Source organism: Rhinopithecus roxellana, chromosome 4 (genome assembly GCF_007565055.1).
Source record: "Rhinopithecus roxellana isolate Shanxi Qingling chromosome 4, ASM756505v1, whole genome shotgun sequence".
Taxonomy (NCBI): domain Eukaryota; kingdom Metazoa; phylum Chordata; class Mammalia; order Primates; family Cercopithecidae; genus Rhinopithecus; species Rhinopithecus roxellana.
This window is the reverse complement of record NC_044552.1, coordinates 50,129,302-50,143,217: the sequence shown is the minus strand read 5'-3', so window position 1 is coordinate 50,143,217 and position 13,916 is coordinate 50,129,302. Positions and strand designations below refer to the sequence as shown.

General features: G+C 39.8%; 1 pseudogene; it reads right to left on the bottom strand.

Moving 5' to 3' along the window:
- Window positions 1-3,237: 3,237 nt before the first annotated feature.
- On the bottom strand, window positions 3,238-5,180 carry LOC104662810 (annotated as a pseudogene).
- Between the last annotated feature and the right edge of the window lie 8,736 nt (window positions 5,181-13,916).

Genomic DNA, 13,916 nt, shown 5'->3' with positions numbered 1-13,916 from the left:
GGTTTAGGCTTGAGTTCTACGTCCTAGCGCAAAGGATGTGACTGCTTATCTTTCCCTGGGGTCAGAATTCCTGATATTCTTGTTTTTTAATGCTTGCGTCTGCCTGCACTTTGTAATCTGTAGGCTTCCTAAAAGCTCCAAAAATTTAAAAACAATAAATCATTCGACATCTTCTAGCTTGTTTGTTTTTCTTTTTTAGAGACAGAGTCTTGCTGTGTCACACAGGCTGGATTGCAGTGATGTAGTCATAGCTCACTGCAGCCCTGACACCTTGGGCTCAAGGGCTCTCCCAACCTCCACCTCCCAAGTAGCCAGGACTATAGATGCACACCATCATGCCTGGCTCATTTTTTTTTAAATTTTAAAACATTTCTTGTGGAGACAGGGTCTTGCTATGTTGTCTAGGCTCATCTTGAACTCCTGAGCTCAAGAGATCCTCCTGCCTCAGCCTCCCAAAGTGCTGAGATTAAGGGTGTGAGCCACTGTGCCCAGCCCTTATTGCATTTTTGAGCTACCCAAATGACCTAGCACTGTCTTCGATATTTCAGAAGTATCATACTCTGTTCCAAACAAAACGTAACATTCCCTGTGGACGGTGTGGTTCCTAACCCAAGTGGACAGTGGGTCCTCATGCCTGATGGCTCTAGAGAAGAGAAGGCTGCAATTGAACTCAAGTTGTTCAGTGAGGCCAAGAAATACTCCCTGTTACTCTGATCTGATGATTTTGAGATTTATCTGCAAGGTGTGGGGGAGAAGGAAAGTCTATTTGCCATGCTTAAAGGAAAGGATAATGGGTTAAAGAAGACTTTGATGAACCTTTGAAGTCTTAAGAAAGCTAGATTACATCATTTTCTCCAAAGGTGTTTCAGTCGCCCTTTTTACCTTGGGGTTTGGCAGTTACTTTATGCCCCCTAAAAACAATGTACCAATTACCCAGTGACTAGTGTTCCAATTAATTTATGGACTTGAAGATTAACATGCAATCTGCTAATGCATTAATGAGTTTATAATATTTAGAAATAGGACGACCAAAACTGGTAGACCAATTCTGAGTTTTATCAACCTCAGTGGTTGAAATTAAAATGAAAATAGCAACATTTGTTTTCATTTTCCCTACAAAGAAACTAATTGTTTTCCTCTGGGTAATGATAATTAACAAAATTCCTATTGTGTTCCTGATCAGTTCACAGCTGGTACTTTGATAATCACAAATACTTGGTTTTATGAGGTGACATTAAACTCCTGCCTAACTTGGGAAGTACATTAATTGTATGCTATTGCCTGAGCTTATTAATTCTAAATTATGCCTCAATGAACTTCTCAAATTGGGAGCAACATTTATATTAGTAAACTGTAGTCAGTGAGAGGGAGGGAAGGAGGGAGAGAGAGATCATAAGAATCTACTACTGAGTGTAGATTTTGTCTGCTCCAGATGTTATAGTTGGGTTTAAAAAACTTTGATACGTTTGAATAAATTCCAAAGGAACATCTCATCCCTTCTTCTTTTTTTTTTTTTCTTTTTCTTGAGACGGAGTCTCACTCTGTTGCCCAGGCTGGAGTGCAGTGGCATGATCTTGGTTCACTGCAACCTCTGCCTTCCAGGTTCAGGCAAGTCTCCTGCCTCAGCCTCCTAAGTAGCTGGGATTACGGATGTCCGCCACACACACCTGGCTATTATTTTGTATTTTTATTAGAGGCGGAGTTTCACCCTGTTGGTCAGTGGTCTTGAACTCCTGGCCTCGATTGATCCGCCCACCTCTGCCTCCCAAAGTGCTGGGATCACAAGCATGAACCACTGCGCCCAGCCTCATCCATTCTTATAATGTATTTTTAGGCATTCTTTTTTCATTAAGCAGGAAAAACGAAGTGGTAGGGAGGCCTGAGATTTGTGGTTGAAATGTGTTCAGAGTGCTACCCTCCCTCATTCCTTGGAACTTTCTGAAGGACCAGAGCTGACCTGAGGACCTGTTGGGTGTATATCACTGAGGGAGTTCCAGGGCTAAGCAGGGAAGCCCTGAGTGGGATGCAGTGATTCTTCTCTACTGTGTCTACTTCCATGAGGGCTGCCATCCTTCATGTAACAGTACCTTTAGGAACAGGGACCATATAGCTATATATTTCTATTTCTAAGTTTCAAACAGTGCTTGGCAGCTAACAGGTGGTCAACTAATGTTTGTCGGATGAATGAATGGTAGCACCAAGGAAGAATGGCATGTTTAGTCCTGGCTGCTAAAGGAGGTTTAATGGTAATTGGCCAATGTGTGGTGATTAAGCCTCAACAGTTACATAGAAGAAACCATGTTTATACTGATGTTGCTTTAACAGTGCCATTAAAGTCTGGCACCGTGGCTCATGCCTATAATCCTAGCACTTTGGGAGGCTGAGGCGGATGGATCACTGAGGCCAGAAGTTCGAGACCAGCCCGGCCAACATGGCGAAACCCCATCTCTACTAAAAGTACAAAAACTAGCCAGGTGTGGGGGCACACACCTGTAATCCCAGATACTCAGGAGGCTGAGGCATGAGAATTGCTTAAGCCCAGGAGGTAGAGTTGCAGTGAGCCAAGATTGCAACATTGCACTTCAGCCTGGTGACAGAGTGAGCCTCTGTCTAAAAAAAATAAAAGCCAGTGAATGTTACTTCTATCTTAAATTTCCAGTATAGCAACTTAAAAAAGTGATCTTTAGTTTTTATAGATACATAGTTGTTGCACATATTTATTATTTATGGGGTACATGTGATATTTTGATACAAGCATACAATGTGTAATGATCAAATCAGGGTAATTGCAATATCCAACACCTTAAACATTTATTACTTCTTTGTGTTAAGAACATTCCAATTCTACTGTTTTAGTTATTTCAACAATAAATTATTATTAACTATGGCAAATTTTTAAATACAATAATATCATGCTGATGAGGATATGTGAAAGACACATTCATGCAACTCTTTTGGAAAGAAATTTAGCAGTATCTATCAAGAACTTGGACAATTTTTGTTATCTTCATTCTGGTAAAATTCAGCATCTGTAAGTCAGTTTTTTTTTTTTTTTTGTATGAGTCCCAGGTCCAGCTTTGTTACCTAATAAAAGTCCAGCCTCTGGAACATTCAAATTCACTGTTCCAAAGTTTAATTAAAAACACAATTTACAAATATTTAATATCTTCTGAAAAGCATTTCTAAGTTAAGAATGAAAGAGTATGTACATAATATATAATCAAATACCAGGCGGCCTCAACTTCCACCAGGTCCACAGTCAGCAACATCCATCTTTTTAGGTTCTTCAATATATTCTGTCAAATCCACAAAGTTGTTTTCCATGACAGGGGAAAGAATGGAAATCCCCACTGCTTTCTGAACTCCATAGGTGCTTACAATGTCACCTGGAGTTCCTTGCTGTGCAAATTCTTTAAGATTACTGGTCACTTGTTCAGCAGGATGCATTTCTCTGTATGAGGGACCCAAGAGACAGATCATGTTGGGAGGGGGTCTGGTGCTCAAACATTCATTCTGGGCTTCCTGGGGTTCCCTGAGCAATCTCGTGGTCTCATCAAGTTTCCTCTGGAATATTTCAGCTTCTTCAGAGTCAAAAACTTCAGTTAGAATGCCAAAGTTTGTTACTGCTTTCAGCGCTATGAGCCTGTCTTGAGTATTGGAGTCCAAACCTCCTGGTGGCTCTACTTCTATAATCTCCATTTCTTTTGCTGTGTCAAGTGTCCTAGTGTGGCCTTCCATCTTCAGGCAATGACATCTCCAACTCTTGTAGGGTCCTGGAATGTCCTCCGTTTGTTAAAACATCCAGTAAACTATCTGCCATCTTGGCACATGGCCAAAAACTCATGGATGCTGAAATCGCTTAGAAGATCAGAGTCTCCCCCATAGGTTGAATAGACTAAATCAGAATCATCCTTACTGATATTCGCAAATGTGGAGTCATAATGCGGTGCCTAAGAACTGTAGGGCCCGTAATTCAAAGATAACACTGGAGTGACTTTGTTCTTTTGATGCTCTTTGAACCCCTGCAAAGTATTCACTCCAGACTGAAGTCTTCCAGTTGTCATTCCCAGTCTCACCGGGCAGTAGCCTGGCTTTCCTACAATGGGATCCACAGGATGGAGAAGTCCCAACATCGTTGTTCCATCTGGTTTTCTTCTTTCAAATTCACACTGACTGTTCACAAGCCGCCTGGTCAGTTTTCTTCCAGATTCCTTCACGATGCGGTCAAGCTGCTCCTGCTCTCTCTCTAAATTATTGCTTTTAAACTTATCTTCAAGCATATGTTATTTTTCTTTTTATTTTGTTTGCTGGGACTCTTGATGGCATGTGCTTTGGCATCTCCAGAGTTCTCTCTCTCTCTCAGTCAGCAGCCTCCCTCCTCCCCACTCTGTGAGGTAGGTGTCTGTTCTATCATTCTGTTTTCGAGTTTTCTACAAGTCAGCCATGAAGTCTATGCTTTGCTTCAGGCTCTGAATTCTTTCCTGGCTAAGAATTGTCATCCCTGAGCCCAACAGCTTATTTGCAGCTTTATAATAAATGGTCTCTGGTTTATTATAAGTCATGGCATTAGTACACATTAGTTTGAAGTTATCCTTTAGTTCATCTCTGGGCTGGTAGTCATTGTTCTTGATCTTTTCTTTCATGGTACTAAAATCCATTGGGTGTTTAATGATCATGGAGTAGCCAGGAGCAATACAATCAGTAACAGGAAATGAAAAGAAAGCACTTGGATCTTTTCTCTGCAATTGTCTCTCATCAGTTGATTCAAAGCTTCTTGAAGAGGTGTCTGTTCTACTTCTTCTTGTTTGGCTAAAGAGCTTGTGAGAGGCTTCTCAGGAGACAAGTCTAATCTCACAGGGATGTGACACTGGAGGTCTTTTTCCGCCTCATTCTCCACCCGGTCTCGATCTCGCTTCTTTTTATCCTCCTTAACTCTCTCCGTTTTCTGCCCTTTTCTTCCCCTGGAACCTGCTTCTCTCCTTTCTCTTTCTCCGCTTTCTGTCCTTGTGTTTGTCATGATCGTTTTTGACTTCGAAGAGGCTGGAGTCGTGTCCCGACCTGCCCATGGAGAGTTTGGTGACTTCGTTCCCTCCTACTTTGAGGACCAGCTTCAAGGGCTTCTCTACATACTCCTCGTAGAGGTGTTTGTCCGACTTGTGCTTCTCAGGCTTCCTGACCATGTCCCACTGGGCCCCAGTGCCCGCCCCCCGCGCCAGGCCCAGGGGTTGCGTCACCGCTTCCCGTCTGGGCCAGGCCAGCGGAGGGCGGGAGCAGGGCCCACGAGACCCCGCGCCGCGAGGCAGGAGGGCGGCGCTGGAAGACAGTTTTAATGAAGTAACTCAAAATAGAGAAATAGCTTTCTGCACACAAAGGTGGTGATCTCAGATTTATTTGAAATCATGGGAAATAATCTGAGTTTCCAAAGAAGTGGGAATGGTATTGGTGCTTTACTGATTTAAAATGTTTTTCAAGACTTTACAGTAATACGAAGAATTCTTAGATTAAGGTATAAAGTGTATACATCATTATCACAACAAAAAATACTATATATAGAAAAGTCTAGAAGGAAATATTATTAAATGTAAGAATAGAAAAGAGATTGGGATAAAATCCAGGGAAATATAAACATTTTTTAGTTATATTTTTGGTTTGTTTTTGTTTTCCCAGTTTTTAGTAGACCCTTTTAATGATGCCTCCTCAACTCCCTTTTGTTGAGAATATGTGACTCTGCTGGGTCTCCTCCTCCCTTCCTCACCCACCGCCCCCTCTAATCTCCCACTACCCTTTGCAGATTGGATCATGATGGACACCTGACTCATGCCGGGCAAATTGGAGTTTTTCCTCTGGGAATTTAGCATTGGAAATTCAGAGAAAGCAAGTCAGTTTGTATGCATGCCTGGGATTGAGAGACATGAACATTTTGGACTAGAGGTGCAGGTATCTTTTCCCACTTGCACAAAGAAAACAGTTTTTAAGGAAAATAAGATGAAAGCAGATATACAAAGAAAGAAAAAGATAAGAGTTCATGGGATCTAACAGAGGAACTGGTTGATGATGACTTTCTAGTTTCTGGTTGTAGCCCTCATGAAGCCTGGCTGAGTACCATGAGATATTCTTGTGCCTTATAGTATACAGTATTGTTATTATTTCTTCTCAAGTCAGTTTCTGTTCCTGCAATCAAGTATTACTATATAAGATGGCTTTACTTTTGGGTCTTTAAATCAGTGAAGCACTGTAATTCTATGTCCATGAATAACCTATGCTTCTTACTTGCTATAGTGTGTCAACAGAAGCTCTTGATAAAATATCTATTGTTTTTGGAAATACATCAATCATTATGTGCACTATAATATTGTAGTAGTAATACATGATAACTAGAGACATTTCCAAAAACGTGCTAATTCACCAGGCTGGAGTGCAGTGGCCTGATCTCGGCTCACTGCAACCTCCGCGTCCTGGGTTCAAGCGATTCTCCTGCCTCAGCCTCCCGAGTAGCTGGGATTACAGGTGCACACCACCATGCCCAGCTAATTTTTGTATTTTTAGTAGAGATGGGGTCTCACCATGTTGGCCAGGAGGGTCTCGATCTCCTGACTTCGTGATCTGCCGGCCTCAGCCTCCCAAAGTGCTGGCATTACAGGCCTGAGCCACTGTACCCAGCCAGAAATATATCTTAATGTTAACTGTGGTATATTTGGGTTGTGGTTTTACAGATAATTTAAATTTTTCTCTTTGTATTTTCCAAATTTTCTATGATGTATATAAATTTAGTTGGTAATAAAATAAAAAGTTATTATTATTTTTTATTTCTATTGGGGATGGGTTTAGGAGTGGAAAGTTTAATAGACCAAAAAAAAAAAAAAAAAAAAAAAAAAAAAAGAAGAGAGAGGAAGCTTCCTCATGCTGAGAATGGAGGTTGCCCAGGAGTGGGTCTCCCAAAAGTTCTATTTTTAATGAAAAAATAATTACCTTAGTCACCAAAACAGTATTGTCAGCCTTCCTTTCTTATTCAATCAGGTGTAGGAGTTTAAGAAAGAAAGAAGGATGGAAGGAAGAATAGAGTGTGGGCTGCCTGGGATGCTCTACCTGTGGGCTTCAGGCCCTCTTGTTCTCTAGGGGAGTGTTGATGAGGACTGGGATTTTTTCCTGGCGAGGCTTAGAGTAGGTAGTGGCTGAAAGGTCTAGTTTGGAAGTAAATATCAGTTTTGAATCTTGGCTCTACTCTTTTCTCTCTCTGTAGACTTGGAAAATTACTTAACCCTTGTTAGTGTTGGCTTTCTCATCTGTGAAATGATGGAGCTAGTTCTTGGGATTGTTGAGAGCACAAAATGAGATAGCATAATCAATCATTTAGCAGAGTCACTGGGTCCTAATAAGTGGTTGTGGTGTTTTTTACCCTTACTGTTAGGTGACAGACTTAAATCCTCCGTAGGCACTCTATTAATCCTCTATATCTATTGGCTTTCATTATTTTTGTGTACACCTGACATGTCCGTCTTTCTATATCTCTAGCAATTCTAAAATAGTTAAATCAGTGCTTCTGAAACTTGAATGCCCATATGATTAACCTGTAGACCTTATTAAAGTGCAGATTCTGCCTCTGTGTGTCTGGGGTGGGATTCAAGTTTTTAATTCTTAATAAGCTCTCACATGACATAAATGTTGATATCCAAAGATCACTTTTAGCAGCAAGGATTAGGATGGCCCAGCTCAAATCTAACATCTGTGTGAAATCATGAACAATGTCCCCAGACAGAATCATCTTTTCTTTCTTTGGCTCTTGAAGCACATCATTTATATTCCTAACTCAGCACTTAGCACATTCAGCCTGCTGTGGTGTATGTGATTCTGTTCATTTCTAACTAAACTCTTGACAGTAGACTGTGTGTTCGACTCCTGAAAGCTGTCAATGTCCACACAGGGATGTTGACGTACTTGACCCATGATTATCATATTACTGAACTGGATAGAAAATAATCAAATCATGTCCTAAAATGACATTGTTTTTTACATGAGCATTCACTTAGAAATCACCAACATCAATCAACTCAACTAGTGGGAATCATGAAAGAGAATAGTGGTGTGACCCACACAATGGATGATTTTGATTGCTTGGCAGGTGTTAACCCAATTACCACAACCAAGGAGGATTTAACAAGGGGATTCTTGTTACTTGCAACAAGTAAGGAGAACACTGGGGGTAGTTTCCAAAGCAGTGCGTCTCTCCGAAGGAAGGTGAGAGCGGGGCTTTCATTATGCTGGTTGGCTGAGTCGCTGTATGAAAGGCGGGGTAAAGGCAGTGAAGGCACAGTCCTGATCATGCTTCTTCATACATTGCAGGTATAGAAAACGGTTAATAAAATCCTCCCTAGGAAGGGATTTTAAGATGGTAATAAGGAGAGTTCACCAAACTTCATCTCCAACTCAGGCAACTCTGGTTTTACCTGGTTTTTGTTTTACTGTAGCTGAGCTTCTTCCCGGAACCTTTTGAAACCACAGAAACTCAGTGTACCACAGTTACGAGTTACTAGGGTACCTTGAGTTACAATGTGAATGATCCCAAAAGGCAAATAAATCATTGTGATATCTTCCTTCTTTTAAAAATACACCATAGAAGGCAGGTGGGATGATTTACCGGGTGGGATGACAAAGCTAAGCTGAGATGATTTATTTTCCACAGATAGTCAAGTAAATGAGCAATAATTTGCCTTTCAAATTCTGAGTCTCTTCCCTGGCCATGCTTTAAATGGAACTTCCACGTGGGCCAGAGCCCAAAATTGGATCCCTTTGCACAGAGGCTAGACATCGAAGTAGTGGCCTTTGGGGTAACACAGACTCACTTCTGTTGAGAGTAATTAGCGAAGAAAATCTGTGGGAACTGAGGAAGATTCAGCAGAAGTCTGCCCTCTCTGGACGTTTTTTGGTGGCTAGGAAGCAGGGCAATTGTCCTGCCTGACTGTGGGGTTTGTTCAGCCTTATCATGCACAGCTATTGCATAATTCCGACTTTCCTTCTCTGGAGTAACTGACATTTCACTTCAGAAGGACTTTCAATTTTATTTAAAAAATCCAGTCAACATAAATAGAAGAGAAATTCAATTTTCAGTAACATTTTACTCCGCTACCACTTATGTCCTTAGGGAAGCTTAAAGAATTTTCATCAGTACACTAAAAATTAGATAGTTGGGTATGTTGCAAAACTTTGAACACTTGATTCAGAATTCCCACTATTGCTAAGACATTCTTATAAAGCAATATTTTGGGGGGAACTTAGCAAGTACTGTTTTTGTGAAGTGGTCCCAGTGGGAATGAGGTTTATGCCTGACTCTTTTTTAAAAATTTGGTTTGTGCCTCTTGTGCCTGGTATCCAGTATTAGTTACAGAGTAAACAGTATTTTCCGATGACTGACAGGGTCAGCTGTTCTGGGAATGTGGCCGTTGACCTCCCTGATGGATTACTCTCCTGCAAGCTGCTTCCAAGTCAGTAGAAAGGTAAGCATTCTTTCTGTATAAGTGCAGATTGCTTTGGAACATGTTACAATTTCAACTGATAAAACTGAAAGTACATTTTGGGCACACTGTCTCAAAGGGCACGGAGTTGTTACTTTGGGGGTGAAATGATTTATCATGTCAACACAACCATGACAGTTAAGCTGCTGGGTTTAGGGGAGGGGTGAGCTGGGTGTTGAATCTGGTTGTGTTGATTAAGTCATAAAGACCTAGGAAAACTTAAATCCGGAACTCCTTTCCAAAGTTAGAAACACACGTTGTAATTCTGTTTCTGAGTCCTTTTCCCTAAAATCTTGTGAGTTTATCTTGGTTTGTTGTTTTTACTCCTGAAATAGTAATGGTGTGTGTGTGTGTGAGAAAGAGACAGAGACAGACAGACAGACAGATAGACAGAAAGTGGCTACTAGCAACTACTAGGAAGTTGAAAGGGCCTAGAAATATATTTATTGCAAATGCAAGAGCAAAACCTCTTCAACCATGTACCTCTGTGGATGTAATCATGCACAAGAGAAAATATATTGAAAGCCCCTTGAAAACGTGTTATTATATAGTAGTTAAGAAAATGGAACATGCTGGACTTGATTCTCAACTGATTTTAGCCAGTTTGTTTTATAAACTCTGAAGGTATGAATTTAGTTTTACATCCTAATTACTATTGTTATGTAGAAATTGTCATCAGTGTTAATAGTAGCAGTTTTTTAAAACCTCACATTTTACTTTTCAATAAGTTTCCAATAAAGGAATTGCATTTTTTAGATGATGCACAAATTAAAAAAAAACTTTTCAAAGTTCTTACAGTTCTCACTTGATTCAAATATTTTCTAATGCTTCAAAAACACTCTACCTCAGAAGTAATTTTAGAAAGACCCTGTTTTCTCCCTTAGATGGAATAAAATGTCTTTTTTACAGTCATTCAAAAAATATGGCCCAGAACCAAAATAAGGGGAAAACCAGTATCAAAAGAAGACAAAAAATCACATTCCAGTAGAAATAGTTTATGTTTCACTGAAGAACAGTAATTACAAAGGTACAAGTTTGTTAAGCTGTCATTATCATAATTATCATCTACTGATATTTTGGGGTTGGTTTTTTTTATCGGCTTGGCAGCTTCAACTTACAAACAATATTTATTATATAGTGACGAATTCAACTTTAAGAAATTTCTCTATAGACATTATCTTTTCACAAGCTCCGAGTACCCACCACAACTTTTAGAACTCAGTACTGCTTGCCTACAGAATCCATAACAGATGCCTTAAAAAGGGTGGTGATGGGAGGTTAAAAGTCTTCCTGTAGAAGAGTTGACAGCTGCTCCTTGAGAGTTTGCAGCTGCCAAAGCTGATAAATAGATTCAGGTAAGGATGCTGAGACAACCAGAAAGAGCTGGGAACCATTCTCTTGCTTGCCTCCACCCCTCTGCCTCCCCAATGCTGTGACTACCAATTGGAACACAACTTTCTAGAGACAAAGGCATAAGCTCTGAACTAAGAGCAACACCAATAGATCAGAAATTAACTGTTTGAGATCAGTGCTCAGTGCTTGGTCTGAGCTACCTTTGGATTAGGCTCTTGGGTACCTGACGCATGTGCTGAGTATGGTATCCTGGTCAATCATTAAATGGGTGTGGAGATTACATGGGCTTCTGAATTGATCAAGGGGGGAATAACAGACTCATGTTCTGGATGGGCTACGTGGAATGATAAGAAACCCATATAAAAGCATCAACTGTCCCAGAAGAGGACCCCTGTCTTAGTAAAAAGATATTTATCCTTAGAGCATATAATGGGGAAGATCCTGGGTTGTCTATACCATGTTTGGCAGATTGTCATTCTTTCAAAAGGAAACAGCATTTGTTTTCATTTATGCCTTCTCTACCTTGTGTAGTTTCAGCAGTAGAGCATCTATCTGTGCTTTTTTTTTTTTTTTTTTTGTGGAGAAGGAAGTTTTTAAAATGGCAGTTGAGTTAAATCAACTTTAACCACTATTAAGGTTAATTTACATTTGGCTCTCTGATCCAGTACAAAATTGAACAAGCAATTTTAATTGCTGTAAGTTCCACTTTCCTCCAGTTTCTGAATACGGGCACAAACTCATCAGGCACTTATTTGGGAAGCATGTGTATTGACTACAAAGGAATGAAATGAGGTGGGAATATCTTGAACCAAATATTATTTGCCAGCAGTCATTTGTTTCCATTTTGAATGGAATTCTTGCTTGGCTACTGCAGTTTACATTTTAATTTCCTGTTTGGAGCGACCCTATGTGTGTATTATATTCCTGGGAAAAATAATAACTTTCCAGCTTAAAAAGGAATTACAAATCTTCCTCTGTCAATTTTTTTTTAAATAATAGCCTTCTTAACATATAACTTATATGCTATAAAACTTATCCTTTTACACTGTACATACACTTCAGTGATTTTTAGTATATTTTCAAAGTTGTACAAAATCATCATCAATGTCTAATTTCATAACGTTTTCATCATCCAAAAGAGTAACTCTATTCCCATTAGTAGTCACTCCCTGTTCTGCCTTCCCTCCTACCACTGGAAACCACAAATGATCTTTCTGATTCCATGAATTTGCCTATTGTGGACATTTTATGTAAATAAATCATGTAATAGGTCATCTTTCGTGACTGGCTTCTTTCGCTTATTGTATTTTCAAGGTTCATCCCTGCTCTTGCATGTATTAATACTTAATTCCTTTTTATTGCTGAATAATTTTCCCTGTATGGATATACCACATCTGTATTATCGTCCATATACTGGTAGATATTTGTGTTTTTCCCACCTTTCGACAATTACAAATAATGCTGTCATGAATATTTGGGTAGAAGTTTTGTGTGTACACAGGTTGTCACTTCTCTTGTGTATATAGATAGCAGTGGAATTTCTGAGTAATATTGTAATTCTATGTATAGCATTTTGAGGAATTGCCACATAGTTGTGTAAAGTGGCTGTGCCCCTTTATAATTTCAGGAGTAATATAAGAGGGTTTTAATTTCCTCACATCCTTGCCAATGCTTGTTATTGTTTGTGTTTTATTTTTAGCCATTCTAATAGGTGTGAAGTGTTATCTCCTGGTTTTGCTTTGTGCTTCCTAATCACTGTGATGTTGAACATCTTTCCATGTGCTTGTTGGCCATTTGTTTTCTTTGGAGAAATGTCTATTCAAATCTTTTGTCCATTTTTTTACATTGGGTTATTTGTCTTTTTATTGTTGAGTTGCAAGAATTCTTTATGTATCCTGGATACAAATCTTTTATCAGATAAATAACTTGTAAATATTTGCTCTTATTTTCTATTTCAGTGGTTTCCAACCTCTTTGGTTTCCCAGAAGACAATTTTTCGACAGATGGGGCTAGGGGTGGGGGATGGTTTCTGGGTGAAACTGTGCCACCTCGGATCATCAGGCATTTGTTAGATTCTCATAAGGAGCATGAAACCTGAATTCCTTACATGTGCAGTTCACAATAAGATTCACGCTCCTATGAGAATCTAATGCTGCCGCTGATCTGACAGGTGGCGGAGCTCAGATGGTAATGCTCGCTGAGCTGTCACTCACCTCCTGCTGTGCGGTCCATTTCCTAACAGGCCACAGACCAGCACTGGTCCATGGCCCAGGGGTTGGGGATCCCTGGTCTAGTTAATTTTTTTGCCACACTTATTAGGGTTTGGATAGTATCTTTGAAGTCACCTTTTTCCTACATAAATATCATGTAGACTAGAGAAATAATGTCACACGCTTTTACTGAGGACCCACTGGGTGCCAAACATTCTGTTAAGTTCCTTACACACAAAATGTACCACATTTAATTTTTGTAACAACACACAAGATTGGTATCATCCCTCTATTTAGGGGACAGGGAACTGAGACTCTGATAATTAAGTAAGCAGTTTGCTCAAAATGAGCCAACTAGACAGTAGCAGAATCTGCAAACAAATTCAGTTGTCCCTGCTTCCTAAATCCATTTCTTTCTCCTTTAGTAGTTATGTGAGTAGGATATCAAAAGTCTTATAAACAATTATGTATTAAGTGTCTCAAGTCTCATTCATTGGATCAGTTTTCTCCCCTGCCCGCCCTCTCATTCTCCTTTCCTTTTTTGCTTTTTTCTTTCCTTCCTTTTCCTCTTGCCCTCCTTTGTTTCACAGGTATTTATTTGGCTCACACTACATTGTACATGCCTGAATAATATGATGAATAAAGCACAGTTTCATGCTTATACTCTAGCAGGGGAGGCAAACTACAAAGTTCATATGGATAAATTTAACATATAATGTGACGTAATTAATAACAAAGATGGTAAGATCTATGAAGAAGAACACAGCAAATGAGTGAACAAAGAGTGATGGGTTTGCTGTTTGTGACGGGGAAGGCCTGGATGAAGTGAGAAGGCAGCTACGTG